Here is a 20,011-nt window from a genome sequence, read left to right on the forward strand (position 1 = left end):
TTTTCATGGATAAGCATTCCTCAGTCAGATGAAAAAAAACACGCGACTTTTTTGACAGGAGTTGGCATGACACCTGCGGAATAAATTATAGTTTCATGCCCAAAATGTATTGCTAGCATGGTTTTGAACATCGATCTTGTAGAGAAATGTGGTTGGCATTGGGTTTGCTGGAATAGGTACACAAAATCCAAATGTAATAGGTCATTGAGAATCCAGTGTGGCTAATACATTCATCATTGCTTCTGGAATTCATCGTCACAATATTCTTGCATGCCAAATAAAAATTTCTTGATTTCTTTTGTCTGTCTTGTTGAAGATGATTGGTGACCAAAAAAATTCCCATTGTTTGCTCACCAACATCTAATGTTGTGTACCTGAGGGGAGGGGGGGGGGGGGGAAGAATGTTACTTCTTCAATTCAGAAATAAAGAAAACAATCCATGCCTATTCATAGTGGTACCATCTGTTGTGAAAATTGGGAAAATTATGTTAAAAAAGGTGCTCGTGTAGGTTCTCAATTTTGAATCTGGTAACCCTAGTTCTGAGTGGCCCGCAATGTATTTATGTTGTCAGGGTTATGATTGTTTTGTGTTCGGCTGGTGCTGCCATCTGTCTGTGATCTAGTAAACTCTCCGCTCTTTACTAGTGCGAGTGAAATTGAAGGGTATGCTACTTTTCTTGTTATCGTTGGCGTTTTTGTTATCTTCCAAGTACAATATGGATATGGGTCTACTTCTTTGTTTCTCGCTTTGATTCGCAACAAAAGAGGAAGATGACAATAACAAAAAGGAAAGGAGGGGGGGGGGAACAGATGCAATTAGTGAGTATTAGTGAGCAATTTTACTATCGTGTGTGTGTAATTGAAACTTGCTGGACGAGCTGAAACCAGATTTTTTGCCAGCTACTTCCCTTACCGGAGAATGGAGAAAGTAAACTTGCCTAATATAAGTGAGCCGTTAGAGTCCTGGTGATGCTAATTCAAAGAATTGGTTCATCTCATTGCTGTTGTGTAAAAAAGTTTCAAGTATGTGAACTGTTATTGAGAGATTATATACTCATTTATATATTTTAAATTGATACAGTCGATACTCATTATAACAACCCCACGTTATATTGGCCATTCCATTACAGTGCTTTGAGTATTGTAGGACAAATCTTAAATTTCTTCATATAACAAGTGTCTTATATGCTTTCCTTTTGATATAATGATCATCCCATCTAACATCTCTTTTTGGCGGAAAGAGGAAGCAGTGTTGTAATTAGCGTCAACTGTATATACAGTGAAATTCCTATCATTTTAATACTTTCCATCGATAACGATAGGCTATGGTTTTCTGGTCCATTGAGTGTCGTTATATAGGCATTCCATTATATACTACGGCCAAAGCCTGAAGCCGAAGTGGCGATTTCAGACTTTTGATTGAAAGATGTAAAACATGTTATTTGTAAATTGCCTAGCAATGAGAAGATTTGTGACACCTTCGGGGTATACGACTTACAGCTCATTAACCCCTTTGACGCTAAACGTGAGCTGAGCTCAGGCACAAGTGATCTGCCATTCTGGCTCTTTTCTAATATTACTGGGGGCATATAGAAATTTAACAGATTATAGTGCTGTATATTAGCCATTCCTGTTAATTGTGCCATTATTTGAAAAATTTCTATTTGGTGAAACAAGCATTAAAAGAAATTTTACGCTTTATCTCCCTTAAACCCAGAATAAACTAAGCCTAGAAGAGGTTAAAATCATTCATGTTTTTTTAATTTTAATTAAAGGCTATGTTCGTATTTATAAACCCATACTGACATAAAAACAAAACTAGTTTGTAAATGGGAAAGACATTTAAAGGAATTGTATATTGTTTGTGACCAGAAGATTAATTCACAGAAATGTGCAGTTGGTAAATTGGAGGTTTGTAAAATCGAGAGTTGACTGTAATACAAACAATACATTCATGTTGATGCATGAAGTACCAATGTAAAATAAGCACGATATGTTAATATTGAAATGATACATGATTTTCTTTTATTCTGTTGTGTAGATGAACTGACGGATGAATTTTCTCTGCCTCAACCGCCATTTTCGAATGCTTCTATGTCAGGGGTTCTTAACCAGAAGTTTGTGCAGCACTTGGGGGAAGGGGGTCTTTGTAGAGATTTTGTTGATATCCATAAGCTTCTATGAGAAAACAATTACATAATACTTAACTCCATCAAGTTGCAAATATTGTTCTGTAAGGGAGCCCGAAGCCATCATTTCATTTGCACATGATGGTCCATGGGAACACAAAAGGTTAAGAACCCCTGTTCTGAACATTTTTCGTGAAATGATCAAGCTTCATTTGTTGAGTTTAGGACTGCAGTCTATATCACTAATTCTACACTTTGTCATCTTTATACATGTATTTACTATGCTCATTTTCCCTATTTTCATTCTTATTCTGTTTCCTTATACTAATACTGTATATTCAATACATTGATCACTCTTTTGCAATCATATTAACTGACTTATGCATAACATGCTCCTCTCCTGAATTTTTGATTTTTTTACCGATACTGTGCATTCTTTAAGAAAGTGAGAAATTTTCATTGAGATGAGAAAAATTGTTTTCTAATTACCTATGTATTTCTCATTATTTCGAATACTGCCGGTAACAGTTATTACTCATGCTGAAAAACATATTAACAATATGTCCTATATTTCTTCTTCATATTACTAATGTATGATTGTTTTCTTATTTATGCAAAGGTACTGTTACATCATTTTACATTTTTCTGCTGCTGTGGCTCTGGGATGTTAACCACTCTTTGATTGATTTGCCTGTGCAAAGTCCTGAGTTATCATTTTGCATGTGAATGAAGCTTGAAGGCGGTTGATAATCCTTTTGTTCAGCATATCCCCACTTTCCCATGTGGATGACCGAAACAATGTCAATATCACCCATATTTTTCATATATTTTCATGTATATATAGGCTTAGTTATCTTAAAATAGATTTGCTTATGATACATTTTAGTGTTGAATTAATTTTAAATCTGCATTTCATGTCAGACAAGTCAGTTCTTGGATCTTAAATGTAATAAAGCTGTGAACATGGTTGTGTTTTAGTATATGAGTTTAAGAAAGTCCATTTCTTAATGTTTCATCTTTTCTAGCTGACTTTCTATCCTTTTTAGACCCAGATAGTACAAACATACAGGTTGTTTTTCTCAGTGTAGATATTATTGTTATTATTTTTACTTTAAGAACTGTGGGTGTTTTGCCATTGAAGTCAGGGACGAATTCCCTGAGGTTAAAAAAGAATATCTACAGTGAGAAAATCAACCCTCACGTTTGTGTGTTCGGAAAGGATTATACTTTATTTTATAACCATAAGCTAATAATGGTTTCTGAGATTATTAGCTTTTTTTGTTTTATCATTATTATTTTCTGTATTTGTTTTCTTCCATTAATGATTGAAAAAAAGTTGAGATGAGATTGAGAGGTTTTGTCAAGAAGCATGATCAAGGGGAGTTTCAAGAAAATACTAACTGTTGAGATAATTGACAATAGAAAACTGAAAATGAGTTAGATTGAAAAGGTGTTCGAATAAACCAGGTTCTACTGTAATTACTGATTAATTTAATTAATTCTCATTAGTTTCAATCTGAAATCACTTTAAATGATTCTGTGATTATTTTAGTAATTCTCAAATTATTCTCCTCAATATATCTTTAAATGATTTCTTTTAATAATTATGCAATTATTCATTTATCAATTGTGAAACAACTCCCACAAATCAGAAATTATTTCCCTCATTGTGCGTAATTTGTCATTTTTTTTTCACTAATTCTGAAATTATTTGTTCAAAAATCCAAAAAATTATTGATTAAAAAAAAATCTAAAATTATTTTTTTTCAGTTATTTTGAAATTTGTTATTTCAAAATTCTGAATTTTGATCAGTTATGGAACTATTTCTTTCATCAATTCAATGTTTCTAACCATTTGCTGAAAATTATCGGCGGGCCACGACAAAAAGCTGCGAGGGCTGAATATGGCTAGCGGACCATGCGTTAAAAATTCCTGCTGTACAAGATTATGCATTTTCTTGAACTGCACTAACAGTGTTTTCCAAAGCGGGCCATACTGCCTCTTTCGGAGGGGGGTGGGGGTGGGAAGTTACAGATGCAAAATGGGATCATCTTGTAGTGTTTGGTTAGCAAGAGAGAGGATGAGAAATTAAAAAATAATTTTTCTTTCAAGTGAGGTGATGAGGCAAATAAGTTTAAAAGACTATTTTAACCCATCTTACCGTATATTTAGGTGTATGAGGCGTATTTATAAAGAAGCTTAGTGGGCTCCGAGACCAGGGAAGCGAGTGGTCAAGAAAATTATAAGTAGAATGAGAAGGTTGGCAAAATCAAAATTCTTCCTTTGCCTAGAAAGTCAGGGGAAATGACCAAACTAGTGACCTAGACAGCAAGAGACCAGGTCTCAGTGAATGACTTAGAGAGAGACCATGTCAGTGAGCGACAAAAAAAGTGACCTAGAGTGTGCGTTAGTATGGGAGTAACTTAGAAAGCAAACACGTGAGCGACAAAAATATTAAGGCATATTTAAAGGGGTATAGGCTAAGCTAGTCCAGGGCGGGAAGTTTGAGGAATGAGTAGTCAAGAAAATGAGACTAGTATGGGAGAAAACGTGAAAACTTTTTTGTAGCCTACACAAGCGGGAAAACCACAAATTTGCCTCTGAGGCTGAGTACATTATGTCTTAATGTATGTTTTTGTTTTCCAGATATCCTCGTCATGAAAATCAAGAATTCATTTCCATAATAGATGCATGTAATTTCTTTTCTAGTTAGTTTTAATTTCATGTGTATCTATATTTGCAAAGCCCTATTTATAAGGTCTGTGTGTTTTTTTTTTCTCCCCTTGCTTTCTGTCTCTTAGATCGTCTTGGTTATGAGTGTGATAGATGCTTCAGGCTCTTCACCACGCCCAACTCACTTCTACGCCACCGGCGTCACCACTGGGTCGAAGGACCGCGGCGTAAACACCGCTGCCACATCTGCTTATACTCCACGGACAAGACGACGAACCTGCAGAACCACCTGGCGACGCATACCGGCGAGAGACCTTATAAATGCATTCTCTGCGGTAAGGGATTCGTACAGAAATGCGGCCTGGAGAAGCACATGGTGACGCATACCGGCGAGAGGCCGTACGGTTGTCCCGTCTGCGGCCGCAGGTTCAAACAGGCCGCCCATCTAGTCGTACACCGCCGTATTCATTTCCAGGACCGGCCTTATATGTGCAGGTACTGCGGGAAAGCGTTCTTGCAGCTCTCACACTTGAACGTTCATGAAAGGAGACATAGAAGGCAGCTCGGCCTACTGTAGGCCTAAACTCGGTCTGAAATTAAATGCCAAAGAAAGTGTCAAACCGTGAAAACGTAGGTTATGGCGCTGAATTCGAATTTCTAATTGTTTGTGGATATTTGTATTAAAAATTCAAAACTATTTTGTCTCATGTTATAAAGTTCCATATTTACTCCAGGATATGTGCTTCATTATCAGTGCGTGAAGTAAGGGGTCTTAGTGCCGACCTAGGGCCGTTTCAGAAGTCTCGTGGGACTCTCCATCCCCACCAGCATAGTAACATTTTGAGGGGGCCCCCCTCTACCTGGCTGGGGATATCAGCCTACCAATTTTCATACTTTTAAAAATCATACACCAGTGCTCATATTTTCGTAGAGGTCCCCCCTATGCATCCGAAATTTCCAGGCTGTGCTAGTGGGCCCACGTGTTAATACGCTCTCGTGCCTACCACATTTCCAGCACATCGCCATGACATTTTTGCTCTGTACAGTTTATTGTAGGAGTGTGCTAATGCAGTGCTGTCTTAACGCATGGGGTCCATTCCTGGCACTGCCCGAGGGCATCGGGTGCGGAAAGGGCCTCATGATAAGATCTGATTAAAATTTTCGAGATTAATAATAAATTGGTAGACAGGTTTGGGGCTTCGGAAAAATCACTGCCAGGGGTCCATGCCGCTCTTAAGAAGGTCATGTGCTATATATATATATATGAAGGATTTGGTCGCCACCAAAACTTCATAGGATTCTGGTCGAGCCCAGAGCCATTTAACGCGTAGTCCACCCGTGGTTGGTTTCGATTACATTTGAAGGCCTCGTGGTAACGTGATCAATTACCATGATTCTCCAGCAGTAAGAATGAAATTGGTGATTTAGATACTGCAGCTTGGCGACGGTCCCCCCGGGAGGAGGGTCTCCATGATGCTCGAGTCTAAAAATTGAACAAAGATCTGGAGAATCTCGTGGTCACATAAGCACGAAATTTCAAGCTTTGGCCAACTTGATTTAAACTGTCCATTACATCGTGAACTGACTGGCAGAAGCCCGAGGTAATCAGTTCTTGTATATTCAACACTTTGACTTCTATGATTGGCCAGCCATATCTTTAATTGTATAAATGTTTTGTGAATAGAGTAATCTCTCACTTATGCGTTAGTGCAAGGGAACAAACAGAAAAAACGAAACCCGCATAAGTGAGAGGCGTATAAGTGAATAGCAGCGTTATACTATATTTTTGACCGGGAGTGCAGAAAATCGTCTTATAACTGAGAGAAACGTATAAGTGAGAGTATTTCTAGTATATATTTTCACTGTATTCCTAGCTCAAGCCGAGTCACCTGGAACTTTTTTAGTTTTTGTCTTGAACAATTTTCAGATGGTCTGGCGGCAGATCCGCACGGTGCATTTCCGCATAGGGGAGATTTTATACACATTTCCGCACAATCAAGCCCCTTCCCAAGTATCTTCTTTTTTTTTTCTTTCTAACCCCCTACTTTCTTTTATTGCTTTCCTGAAGTGGATAGGAGTTGTATAGGGGCTGTATCCACATTACATTGGTGTAATTTACTTCAACTATTTCTTTTTATCACTCGAAAATGTCGAATTTTTTTTGGAATATTTCACTTCAAACTATTTTTTACCCATAAATGTTACGGGAAGTTGCTAAAGTTGTGATTATGCATAATCACTGATCGAATCGGCAATTTCAATTTATTTTAATGTGTTTATCATTTTACCTGCGATTATCCATAATTCCTAATTGAAGTCTATATATTTGATAAATGTAAAAAAAATGATCACTTCTCTTGTTTTCATTTACCCACTGTATCCCTGGGGCAAAGCAAGAAAGCCTCCACACAACCGAAAATTTAGAGAAAGAGGGGGGGGGGGGGTGGAATTCAATATGCATAGACGGCAAACGCGGATTTTTCATTCTTTTCATTCTTCCCTTATTCAATAATGGCCCTCACAAGGGTGGGGCTGATAGGACTCCAGGCCTGGGACGATTCGCATTCTTTTTTTTTTCACGCTATAAATTCACCATAATGGGCCCGCAAAAGATCCCAGCCTAGGGGCCATGTGTGTTGAATATTTTAATATTATTAACGTGATCCTCACGTATTCCCAAGGGATCAGCATGATCCGTCCAGGGAGTTTGTTAGTGTTAGTAAACATCCATGCCCGAACCGGGATTCGAACCCAGACCTGCACAGTGAGAAGCTAGTTCCCTAACCACTCGACTGCCAGGCGGAAACAATTACAAATTTATGCTTATAACAAATTTTTATTTCTGAATCTGGGAGTGCTCCGCTCCTTGCAACAAACCGCTTTTCCGAGTCTGACACCATTTCATCATCAGACAGACCTCGTTATAACGTCACACCTGAGGACCGAATAAATATGACTTCATTAACGGGGTGATTTACTAACGAGTAAATGTTTTGCCCGTGTCCGGAAAATTCACCGACCAACAAGTGGTTGAAGTTATACCGAGGTCCCATGAAGGAAGGTCCCACAGAGCTCCTGACTGAAGTCTCGGGAGCAATTTTTTTCCAGTTTTTACCATATAAATTCGCAACAGATGGAGGAGGGATCGGGAAATCCTGCCCTGATACCCACAAAACATCTCAATCCAGAACCCTTGTTCGATGACGTGGGGGCCCATTGCTGAGAGATAGTTTGCAGATAAATTATATTGAATGTATTTTAGCACAGTATATTGTACTGTAAAATTTTTATAGGGCTGTGATTCCCAATCTGTTTGTTGCAGCACTTTCTGGGTGCTGCGGACAGGGCCGTAACTAAGAGCGTAGATTATTGCTGTCGAGTTGGGGGGAGGGGGCTGAAACAAATGTAGTTTTACATCACCTCCACAGTGTAAAAATCTATGACTTTGAAAGATAGTTTTTGTTTCCCCTAAAATTTGCCGTCCTCTCAAAATTGCAGCCCAGGACCAAAAGTTTTTGTGGAAACAACACACACCGCAAGTTATTTTTCTGCAATGACTCATGAAATACTGATATTCAAATAAGACTTAATTTATTTGAAATTTATTTTTCCTGTTCCGTGGGCCGACGGAGCCATTTGAGGAGGCCCTCCCAATAAATTTTATGAGGGAACTGAGCCCCCCCCCCCCACTTCCCCAATAATTTCTGAAAAACAATGCAATGCAACCTCCATGGCTCCCACATGGGTTGACATGGTCCCACATAGGGCTGGCAGGGCCCGGGATAATTATCTTTTTTTTTATTTTTCATGCTGTAAATTCACTATAGAGGGCTTTACTTACTTTCTAACCGAAACGGCGACCCAGTCCATATTCCGAAGAACTTCTAAATATGGACTGGGTCACCGTTTCGGTTAGTAAGTAAGACCCTCTATGGAGGGCCGTGAAAAATTTGGTTCGAGGGACCCGACAAATATTTCAGCCTCGGGCCCTTCACCAAGATGTGGCCATGGCACCCTCTCTTTCCTGCGTACGCGCTTAAGTCCCGTATATTCGGGACGACCAGCAACTTTCAGGCCCCTTCAATGTTCTCTTCATGTGGGTGCTTCTGTCAGCCCCGGGAGCGATGCCCGGGTGATTCTTGTCTTTTTTTTACTTTTCACGCAGTAAATTTACTATATAGGGGCCCATGAGAATCAGTCTGGCTAGGAACCCACCAAAAATCCCAGTCTTGGCGCCCTGCGACAGGATGCGAGGGTTATGCCACGGCGTATTGCGATTAAGCTCCTTATGGGGGCAATACATCCAAATGAATTTTATTAATCAATTCAATTAAATTATTTTTGCGGTGAATAAATACTCAAAAACGCCTTTTTTTTTTGGTGGTACTAACAACGCGATTCAGAAAATATGCCAACAGCAACAGAAATTTCAGGGCATGTGATGATAATGTTGCCTTTCGATATAACAATAATCCCTCTACAACGATATTTTTTCTTTGTCCGCAGTCGTTATATCGAGGTTTCGCTGCATTTCATTTAGCTATTTATTTGTCTCAGTGTTATTAGTCATACAGTATTTTGTCAAAAATGTTTCGGCCCGGGCTCTCGAACTCGATAAGTAAAATATGACTCTCGGAGTGTAGGCTACTTGTTTCGGTTTCAATCATTATCGGTCTATTTTTTAACCTTTCTTTTCTTCCTGCTGCATCTTCTGGAAGCTTCTTTCCCCAAGGGTCACATTCAAACAAAAGAAGAGATGCTTCTGAGTTTTCCGACAGCGGGAACAAGAAAGGGCCAAAGCACCCTTATATATTCTAGAAACCTTGCAAAGCACCTACCCCATATCGTCTCCAGATGTCATCCAGAGATGCACGCCTTACGGCACCTACGATTGGCACCGAGGGAGAATGATAATTGGAGATCGAGTGTCGTCGTTAACTGTGAGAAAAATACTACAAATTGTTACAAAAGAAAGAGCCAAGGGCAAGTCGATTGAGATTTTAAAAAAGTATTGAAATAAAATTTTGAGATTTGTTTTACTAAACTTTTTTTTTTTTGAATTTTTTTTAATCATAAAGTGTTTTTCCGAGCCAAATATGGGAAACGTATCCAAGCGAATTTTTTTTTTTTGGGGGGGGGGGGGGTGCTGAGCCGGTCCTTCAAAATTATTGGAGAGACCTGGGGCCCGTGGGCCAGATACAAGTTTACGCCTATGGTTTGGACTTGGACTTACGCCCAAGTGTTTCCCGAAGTGGGCGATGGAGTGGTCCAAGGGGGGTGATAGAACCTACTGATTTAACATAGGATCCTATGGGTTTACTTGAGTTGGGGGGGGGGGCGATGAGAGGAAAAAATTTCTGATGAAGGGGGCGATGGAACAAAAAGTTTCGGAGACTATGCCTTAGACCTTTGAAGACCAGACACACCCCGCTTCACAACTCAGAGATATCGAAGCGTACCCGGAGGACGGGTGTGTGTGTGTGGTAGAATTTTTTTTTTCCATATAATCAACACTCGACAACGGCGGATCATAATATACAATAAACAATCAACTATAAAATCAACATAATCTTCTGAAGTCCTTGAGGAGTCGAGGTTCTTGGTTCTGGTCGAGAGGCTCCTGAACCTTTGAAAAATTATCATTCATTTTTTATTTCCTTTTTTTTAAATCAATATTATAATTCACTTGTTGTTTATTAGATTCTATGTTCTATTCCCACCCCCAGTCAAATTTTGTTGTAAAGAGGCTCGAAAAATGTTTCGGCATCGGCCCTCAAGATCTGTTATGAATGGACATTTATAATGTACTGTTTTTTCCCAATATTTTTCAAGAAAACATTGGGGGGGTGGGGGGGGCTAAAAGTTATTGGTTCTCCCGTACATATGGGACTCAAGCGTTTACGAAGGAGAGAGAGGATGCACTGCAATGGTTTTTTCAGTAATTACTGGGGGGGGGGGGGGTGCTCAGTTCCCGTACAAAATCTATTGCGGGGGGGGGGGGGGCTCAAATGGCCTCAACCTCCAAGTTCTGGCACCTATTCTTCATATAGAGTGTATTTTTTTTAATTCGGTTTTAATATCATTGCTTTCCAATTAGGACAGGTTTTGGTTAAAATTGTTTTTTCATCATTGCAAAATGAGCAAACCATATTCATACGAATTTTGGGGAGGGGGGGGGGGGCTCGGGCCCATGGGCCGGATACAAGTTAACGCCTATGTGTAGGTGTTGTAAACGAAACGTGAAGTTTGTTTTGGGTAAATAGTGTGATGCTTTTTTGTTATAGTGCTGCCATCAATTTTTGAAACTATGAGTGAAGCGTAATGATTGCATAATTTTATCGTTGGATGCCTGTTGCTCTCTTTGGCGATACTTTTTAACGAGGAGAAATTAGATCATAATCGGGAGTTCGACCATACAAATTCTGCACAAAATGTATCCTAACTGATATTTTTTACAAAAGAACTCCGACTTTAATTTTATCCAACTAATCAATGTACGAGTGTGCCAACAGTGTCAAACCCTACCGAAATTCAGATCTTTGATGCGAACAAAACATCGGAGTAGGTGTTATGGCTGCCGGACATCTCGTGTATTCTGAATTAAAGGAATTGCGTACTAAAGAATTGCATTTGGTATTTATGGGAATAGAATACCCCCCCCCCCTTCACTCACAAATTAATTAGGAAAGAAAAGAGATCCACTTAACCGCCAGGTTCCGGTGCTTATGACAATCACCGCTTGTCTTGTATGTTCATTGCTTAGATTTTTGAGACAATTTGAGTAAACCTATTGATTTTCGGAACTGGCGATTTTGGTCTTTCTGAAATTCTCAGGAGTAGTATCTGCTTTTGAAATCATTCTTTAGCGGGTAGCCTGAAGTTGAATAAATAGATTTATTGATGGCCGCTCAAGCTCAGAGAGCTGGTGTGCAAGACAACTTTTCGTCTTCACCTCCTACAGGCTGGGTCGTATTAAATAGAGTTAAATAGTTTGCAAGTATTATAATTACAAGTTAAGCAGAGAGGGGTCACGGTATTCTTTACAGGACATGACCTTTTTTTCATTCTAGAGATGATTTGTTATTTTCAAAACCATATTTTTAAATTTTGTGAGCATCGAAAAGATGTGCTGTCATCTAGTGTGCATGTGATAAGTATATAATATTTTTTTGCGTTCTATCTATTCAAGCGAAAATAATAACAAATAAATACTCAGCAGCAATTCTTTAACATTAAGAAAAATGAGAAGCTCTAATGGTGCGGGTATATGGGTTTCTTCTATACACTCCCACGCACTGACAGCTTGACCTATATTTACTCTACCGTTCTCAAGTACATTCCAAGAATCCGAAAACATGGGGGTACATCCAGCACCTCGTCCATGAGGGAACGTTTCTTTATTCGTGGACATACAACATATATACACTGAAGAGCCAAAAAAAATGGTACACCAGCCTAATATCGTGTAGGGCCCCCGCGAGCCCGCAGAAGTGCCGCAACACGACGTGGCATGGACTCGACTAATGTCTGAAGTAGTGCTGGAGGTAATTGGCACCATGATTCCTGCAGGGCTGTCCATAAATCCGTAGGAGTAAGAGGGGGGGGGGTGGAGATCTCTTCTGAACAGCACGTTGCAAGGCATCCCAGATATGTTCAATAATGTTCATGTCTGGGGATTTCGGTGGCCAGTGGAAGTGTCTAAAGTCAGAAGAGTGTTCCTGGAGCCACTTTGTAGAAATTCTGGACGTGTGGGGTGTCGCATTGTCCTGCTGAAATTGTCCAAGTCCGTCGGAATGCACAATGGACATGAATGGGTGCAGGTGATCAGACAGGATGCTTACGTAGCTATCACCTGTCAGAGTCGTATCTAGACGTATCAGGGGTCCCATATCACGCCAACTGCACACGTCCCATACCATCACAGAGCCTCCACCAGCTTGAACAGTCTCCTGTTGACATGTAGGGTCCATGGATTCATGAGGTTGTCTCCATACCCGTACACGTCCATCAGCTCGAAGCAATTGGAACCGAGACTCGTCAGACCAGGCAACGTGTTTGCCAGTCCTCAGCAGTTGTCGGGCCAAGGGGAGGCGTAAAGCTTTGTGTCGTGCAGTCATCAAGGGTACACGATTGGGCCTTCGCCTCCGAAAGCCCATATTGATGATGTTTCGTTGAATGGTTCGCACGCTGACACTTGTTGATGGCCTAGCATTGAAATCTGCAGCAATTTGCGGAAGGGTTGCACGTCTGTCACGTTTAATGATTCTGGTCAGTCGTCGTTAGTCCCGTTCTTGCGTGATCTTTTTCCGGCCGCAGCGATGTCGTAGATTTAATTTTTTATCGGATTCCCGATATTCACGGTACACTCGTGAAGTGGTCGTACGTAAAATTTCCAAATTTCATCGCTACCTCGAAGATGCTATGCCCCATCTCTCGTGCGCCGACTATAACACCACGTTCAAACTCACTTAAATCTCGATAACCTGCCATTGTAGCAGCAGTAATCGATCTAACAACTATGCCAGACACTTGTTGTGTTATATAGGCGTTGCCGACCGCAGCACCGTACTCTGATTGGTTCCATATCTCTTTATTTGCATACGCATGCCTGTACCAGTTTTTTGGCTCTTCAGTTTATATATGGATGTGTGTGTAAAATGCTGATTCATCTACTGTCAAACATACACCATTTTTTTTCGATAAATTTTCAAAAATATTGATTTTGCATTTTAATTTCTAGGAGGGGAAAAAAAAGCTGCGGAGAGAGAGGAGATAGCACGCAGAGATCTGAAATTGGCAACAAAAATTCGGTTATGTTTTTAAAGGTATAATCTTTTTATTATACACCGAAAATTACGGTATGAAGGAACGATAGCCATATTTTTATAGAAGTGATTCACGATGAAAATTATGTACTTGTCTATTGATATATAGACAATTATATAACTCGTTGGTTCAAGTGCCTAAAAAGGGAAGCCTTAATAGCTGGGTGTTCGACCATATCAATCCTGTGCATAATAGAAGTATAATCTGTCACCGTTCACAGTGCTGGACATTTCGGTTGGGAGTTAAGCTCTGTTTGTTTGTTCCCATCGCAAGTGGGCATGTATGCATATTATATGAGCCCGTATTGTATATTCTGTAAAAAGAAGGTATATGGAATGAACTGCCTTAGCTCTCTGCGAAGAGAAGCTTTGTTTCCTCGTTTCCCGTCACAGTGGAGGCCAAGCATATATTTTGTATATGTTCTGCTAGACACCGGAATTGCCCAATTTAATTAAATATTAACCCGGACAATTGGCCGGCCAATTCGCGAAGTGGTCAGTGATCCCTGGCCAAAGTACGATAACAAAACACGTGATTCAGGATCATCGTAAAATTGGCGCATTTTTTCGTGATAATTATATCCACGTTAGTTATGGCGCCCCAAGAAACCACAGTCACGATGCAGTAATCATTTTTTTCTGCAAAATTTGGCAGAAAAAATTAAACTGCTTATATAATTCTTTTTACAGTTTTTTCTCTCGTCACAAGGAGCTAATCCCATACAGCTACTATGTATATAGACATGTATCACTCGTAGGCGATTAAAAATATGGATTGGGCTCCTACCGGTCAATCTTGCATCAGCACATCGAGCTCTGGTCAGGAATCTCCGGTCCCTTCGGGCTTTGGCAGTAACATGTACATTGTGCATGTTCAACCATTCTCAACTCTCTCCATTTTGTGCAGGATATATATATATATATATACAGGGCGTCCAGGATGTCCTCATTCAGCCATTATCTCATCAACCATTCATTATAGAGGAATGATTCCCTTTTCTGAAAAATTCTCAAAATGTGTTTGAGAATCACTCTGTACCAGTTTTGAGATTGAAATACAGTGTGACACAAAAAAAAATCTAAATTTTTGTATGGACAATGTCCTAAAAAACTCAATAGAAAGTTATTTCCCTGTATCTCCTGATGCAAACAGAAAAATTCCACGTTTCTAAGTGCAATATTCACTGAGATATTGAATTTAAAAACACGGAGAAAATTTTTTGAACGAACAGCGTAAAATGTGGGTAAATTTTAACGCTGTTTTTAATCCAAATTTCCTCCGTTTTTCGAATTAGAATATGTCGGGGATATTTTTTTTCTTTGGTTTTTTGTTGGCATCAGGAAATACAGGAAAACAACATTCTAATTGGGGTTTTGAGTACACGGGGTCTGTATTATAAAAAGTTAATTCCTCCATTTTCATACGGGTATGACCCCTAAAATATATTTTCAGATTTGAAGTAACTGTCGTCGTTTGAAAAGTTTTTGTATATGAAAGTATGTTTTCGTTTCATATACAGTAAATCCGCTGTGCAAGCAATTTGGGACAGCCTGCGAAAAAGGAGTTAATTTCAATACAAAATACGAAGCCTTCATCGGAGAGTCTCGGCAACCCTTCCATTCACTCTATCGTTTACGACCCACTGGGTTAGGCGACGGTACTTACTGTCTTCCTACCTTCTTATCAGTGCCGTCTTAAAGCATGAAATGTCATCAGGTAGAGATTTTCGAGAATTCGTCTGGTAGGGCCTCAGGAAAATTACTTGGCCCAAGCGCCCATGACTGCTCTTAAGACGGCCCCGCTTCCTACGTGAAACTCTTCAAAAGTTTTGTCGTTTTAGTTTATGCATCAAAAGGCTGATGACCCACCGGGGGGGGGGGGGAAGAGATGTTTTTCGCGTCCACCCTCTGAAAAACAAATCCCTGCAAAACTCGCGAATCAGTGGACGCTGAGCCACGGGACCAGCACCAAAACCCCCAAATCAACGTTCGATAAAAATAGGAGATGGGTCTCGACACCCCCGGTGACGGACAGGTTAACTTTTTCGAAATGGGTGTTTCAAATTTTCAAAAATGAATGGGTGTTTTGATTGCCCAACTATAACCGGAATGAAATGCCCACACGTCACCCCCACGCTTGCACACTTTTTAAGTCACTACCATACCTACACATTCTTAAGAGGGGTGTTTCCCAAACTTTCTTGGTGTGTCACCCTCTATAGTCTATAGAAACCCACTGTAGTGAAGATCAGTGCACTGCAGACTCCCTGTAGCGTCAGAAGGCCTATTTTGACGCCTAATGGCACCCATAAAATCCAAAATGTACTTTTGTACCTAATTTGCATACCATAAGTAATTGAATAAATTTGAATTTCACAACACAAAATGTGTCATTCATGCAATTACAATGAATGAAAATAATTCCACGAACCTCTTACAAAGTACTCGCGGACCCCCAAGCAGAGAAACAAACTGGTCTGGTCATTTTGGTGGCTCACTGAATTGGTCCCTCTATTGGTCAATCTCATGCTTGCACATGATTTAGGTAAATCTTTTGGTCACTCACTGCCCTTATCCCTTGCTTTCGACGTCACTTTTGATCAGTCACATTCTTGCAAACTCATTGGGTAAACTCATTTGGTCGCTCACTAACCCAGTCCTTTACTTTTTAGGCGAATTAATGGTTTTAACGCGTGTTGGCTAGCCAAATCTTTCCGATCTTCTCCCATTCTACTAATTTCCTTGACTACTCATTTCGCAAATTGCCGCCCATCAGAACATGCTGCCCTGGACAATAGCCCGCCTAGTCATCGTCGCGCCTCTAAAAACGTCTGTGACCATACGTTGGAGCAGATACACTTTCCCACGAGGACATCGAACAAATCCACCCCCAGCGAAAAATATACAAAATAACGTCCGGTGACTTGGTCAGTACGGTAAGTAAATGTAATGCTCAGCTATGATCTCCACGATTGTATTAAACCCTGTGTTATAAAGTAGAGAAAAGTAATTATTTTTCCATAAAAAATAACCAAATTTTTCCGACATTTTGGAATTAAAAAAAAAAAAATCAAGGCAACAGACGGAGGCTGTTGGAAAAAAAAAATTGAATTAGAACAAAAAAAAAAGGGTCAACAATAGAAAATGTGTTGCAACAATGGGCAGAGTGGGAGCAAAAGCGTGAAACAGGTAATGATTCCTCACAGAAAACGATTATATGTGATGGTGAACAAGCTACTCTCAAGTTATAACGAGTGAAAAGAAAAAACTGTTGAAAGTTATCAAAAGAAGTTGCACTGAATTTGTGTTCAAGTTGAATCCCTAAAGATGGGCTTTTTGAAAGGTATGAGAAGATTTTTGAACATTAGGTCTCACAATGATGAGAAGAGAGCAGAGAGAGAAGAGAAGAAAATCGAAAAGAAGCTCAGTGAGTACTTTCCCAATTTTCAACCGTTTAAAAATAAATTAATCGATGAATTTATTTAATTTAACGACTTAAAAATTCATCCGTTGAATTTCACGTAATCGCTGTCGAGAAGTTCAATATTTGATCCGCAATCTTTTCGTGGCCGTTCGTTAAAATACATTTTAACTGACGCGTTTATATGAGAATTGAGTATTGAATTAAATCTTGGCGATGGAAAAAAATTGCCACCATGTTGTTTACCCGAAATCGTAGAATTAAGTATGTATATATAGAGTGGTTTATCAAAATATTTTTTTTTGCCTGTGGCTTCCCTTCCCCCTCTAGACCAGGGTTTCTTGTCGTGCCCCCTCCATCCCAGAAGAGATACCTAATCCTATAGAGAAGCAACATTGTACATATTTACATGCATTCGAAAATAACAGTGCTTACCAAATTCTTAATGATATGGCGCGCTGCCCGACCCTCTCCCGATATGTAGTTCAACCCCAGACCATTACCGTTTATGGAGGGGGGGGGGGCATCCATGAAGGTGGCCTTGTACCTGTGGGCTAGATTCCTTGAAAGTTTTATCTAGTTCTGTATTTTTTCAAGGCTCACTGTGTGGCCTCTCAAACCATCTGTCATTTAATTTTATTATCACCCATGCACCCCCTCTCCCCCTTGGGATATCGCAGAACTGCAATGTGGGGGGGGGGGGCATATGGCAACAGATTGAGAAGCAATGAATGTGTTTCTTGAAACGAGAGCGTTGCCGAATCCCTTTTGAAGGGCATGCATGCATATAGCTATAGTTGAGGGCCTACAATTGAGGGCTACAGTTGAGGGTTATACATATAAGCTGTAGTTGAGGGCCGCAATGTTTTCGTATCGTAAAAATGTACTGCCCTGATAATTTTTTTGCGGGGGGGGGGACTAAACCCCTCGGCCCTAGCGATCCTATATGAGGAGCTTTATTATCCGCCAAAGCGTTCAGCTACCATGTAGGAGACTGAGAGGAGCTCCCCAGCCTTGGGGGAGAGACCTTCGAGGAATCTTATTATCTATTTTTAACTGCATATTTATTATTGAAGAGTATCCCAAAAATTTCCTGTCGCGGGGGCTTGAAATAGATTTTATTTTTTTATTAGATTATAGATAGACCTTTGAAAAGTTATGGTAATATAGAGCCCACTAAAGTGCACGTGACTTCACGTGAAGTTTTATCTAGGGCCCCTTCACAAACCATCTTACATTTAATATTTTTTTAACACTGTAAATTTATTATACGGGGAACTAACATATCCTGGAGTAAAAGCGGGGAAGTATGTAAAAGGTTTGCCACCCCTACTCTCGCGGAATGTTTCTCGTGTAACTTTTGAAAGCCTACAGCCTGATTTAATTTACTTCTTTATCCAGAAGGCACCGATCGCACACACGACTAGCGGGAAATAAATGAGAAAAATCAAACGACGAATCCCTCTGCTAGGTTTCACTAATGTGTGGGCCATGTACCTGGCCACGGCCCAGAGGTTTAGAAATACTGCTTTAGAAGGGAACCAAAACGGTAAACTAACGGAAGTGCTACAATACTGACACGGTGCAGTTGACGACCCATGGTTCGATGAGGGCACCATGAAAGACCTGGAGGGGGGGGGGGGCAAAGGATAAATGTTGACTACGGCATTCTTGTTTCATAATTATGATAACAATAAAACCTCATCGTTTCTTTGTGGTGAAATTCTCAAAGTATTCTATGTTTTCTTTACCCTCAGCGAAGCTTGCGGAAAAAAGAAAGAGGAGAAAATCAGCTCCGAAGGAGTTGGGCCACTCGAGCCGTGGGCCATCCAGCGTTCCCACCTCAACGCTGCTAATGTCAAATGAAATTGACTACGACAATGGTGAATATATTTTCTTGTCTAACTTGAACCAAAGATGGCTCTTTTAAATTGGAAATGCCTCGTTCTTTTCTAAGAAGTCAGACCACTTGAGAAAAAAAATCATGTTTATCTCATCATTCAGAAAACAATCTTATTCCCCGTATATCTGATAAATTGCAAAGTGTTGTTATAACGAATTTTAGGGCCCGGGCCCACTTCTGGGGCCGATTATTAAATGCTACAGGAAGGTAAGAGTCAGCATCAAAAAAGCCATACATGATTACGTAACTCACAGAAAATAGATCATTGATCTTTTTTTGGTCATTTTATGCACCCGAGAACTAATTCGACCGGGACGTGCAAGTTATTGCCGATTCCTACGGCAGCCTTTCTTTATATTCGCCGAAAGGTTCGTGCGTTGTCCCTGCGATAGCAATCTTTTTCTCTGTATTCATGTCGCCGTTTCTGTCGCATCCCTTCGTCAGAAAAGCTTCTGGCCTCTGACAAAATTGAACCGGGCATCGAAACATCCTTTTGTACTTTAGGCGAGTATCTTATCGACCGCGCCCATAATTTGCAGAAATGCTGGAAATATACTCAAATGCAGTGTTTCCCTAACCAGGATTCCTTAGAGAGCTGAATATTATTCTGCAATGGGGGGTTCCTTGGCCTCCATCTTAATGGCAAGTGGTTTGGGTCCCTGGTCTTTGCCTAATTGGAGCAAAAGTTCCGTGGAGCACAAATAGTTAAGAACCCTTGTGTTAATGAAGGAAATAATTTCAGAATGGATGAGGCAAACAAATTCGTGATTATTTAAAAAAATAGTAATTTCATAATTATTGGAAAAATAATAGTTTCAGAATTATTGAAAACAATTTCAGAACTAATAAAAAGGAATAATTAATTTTTAGAGGAAAGTTGATGATTTCGACATTGTGATAAAAGTGCGTAGTATTTAATCATAAGAAATAATTTTTTAGACTGAATGGAAGTGTTCAATAATATTGTGACTTAAGCTCGGTACCCCCCCCCCCCCCACTCCATCAAGGCGCAACTGTGGTATATCACCAAGTCCTTGTGATCTGTATATTTATTAATTT

The 20,011-nt window shown here is 40.0% G+C and overlaps 1 long non-coding RNA gene across 1 annotated transcript; it reads left to right on the top strand.

Moving 5' to 3' along the window:
* Nucleotides 1-382: 382 nt before the first annotated feature.
* LOC149088181 (uncharacterized) lies at nucleotides 383-5,500 on the top strand. The gene is made up of 2 exons (XR_016194184.1): nucleotides 383-1,023; nucleotides 2,749-5,500. It is a non-coding gene; the product is annotated as an uncharacterized LOC149088181 (long non-coding RNA).
* The last annotated feature ends 14,511 nt before the right edge of the window (nucleotides 5,501-20,011 follow it).

The sequence above is a fragment of the Pholcus phalangioides genome, unplaced genomic scaffold (assembly GCF_987345545.1).
Source record: "Pholcus phalangioides strain wild (caught in Gottingen) unplaced genomic scaffold, Ppha-v1.0 ptg000003l_1, whole genome shotgun sequence".
Classification (NCBI taxonomy): Eukaryota; Metazoa; Arthropoda; class Arachnida; order Araneae; family Pholcidae; genus Pholcus; species Pholcus phalangioides.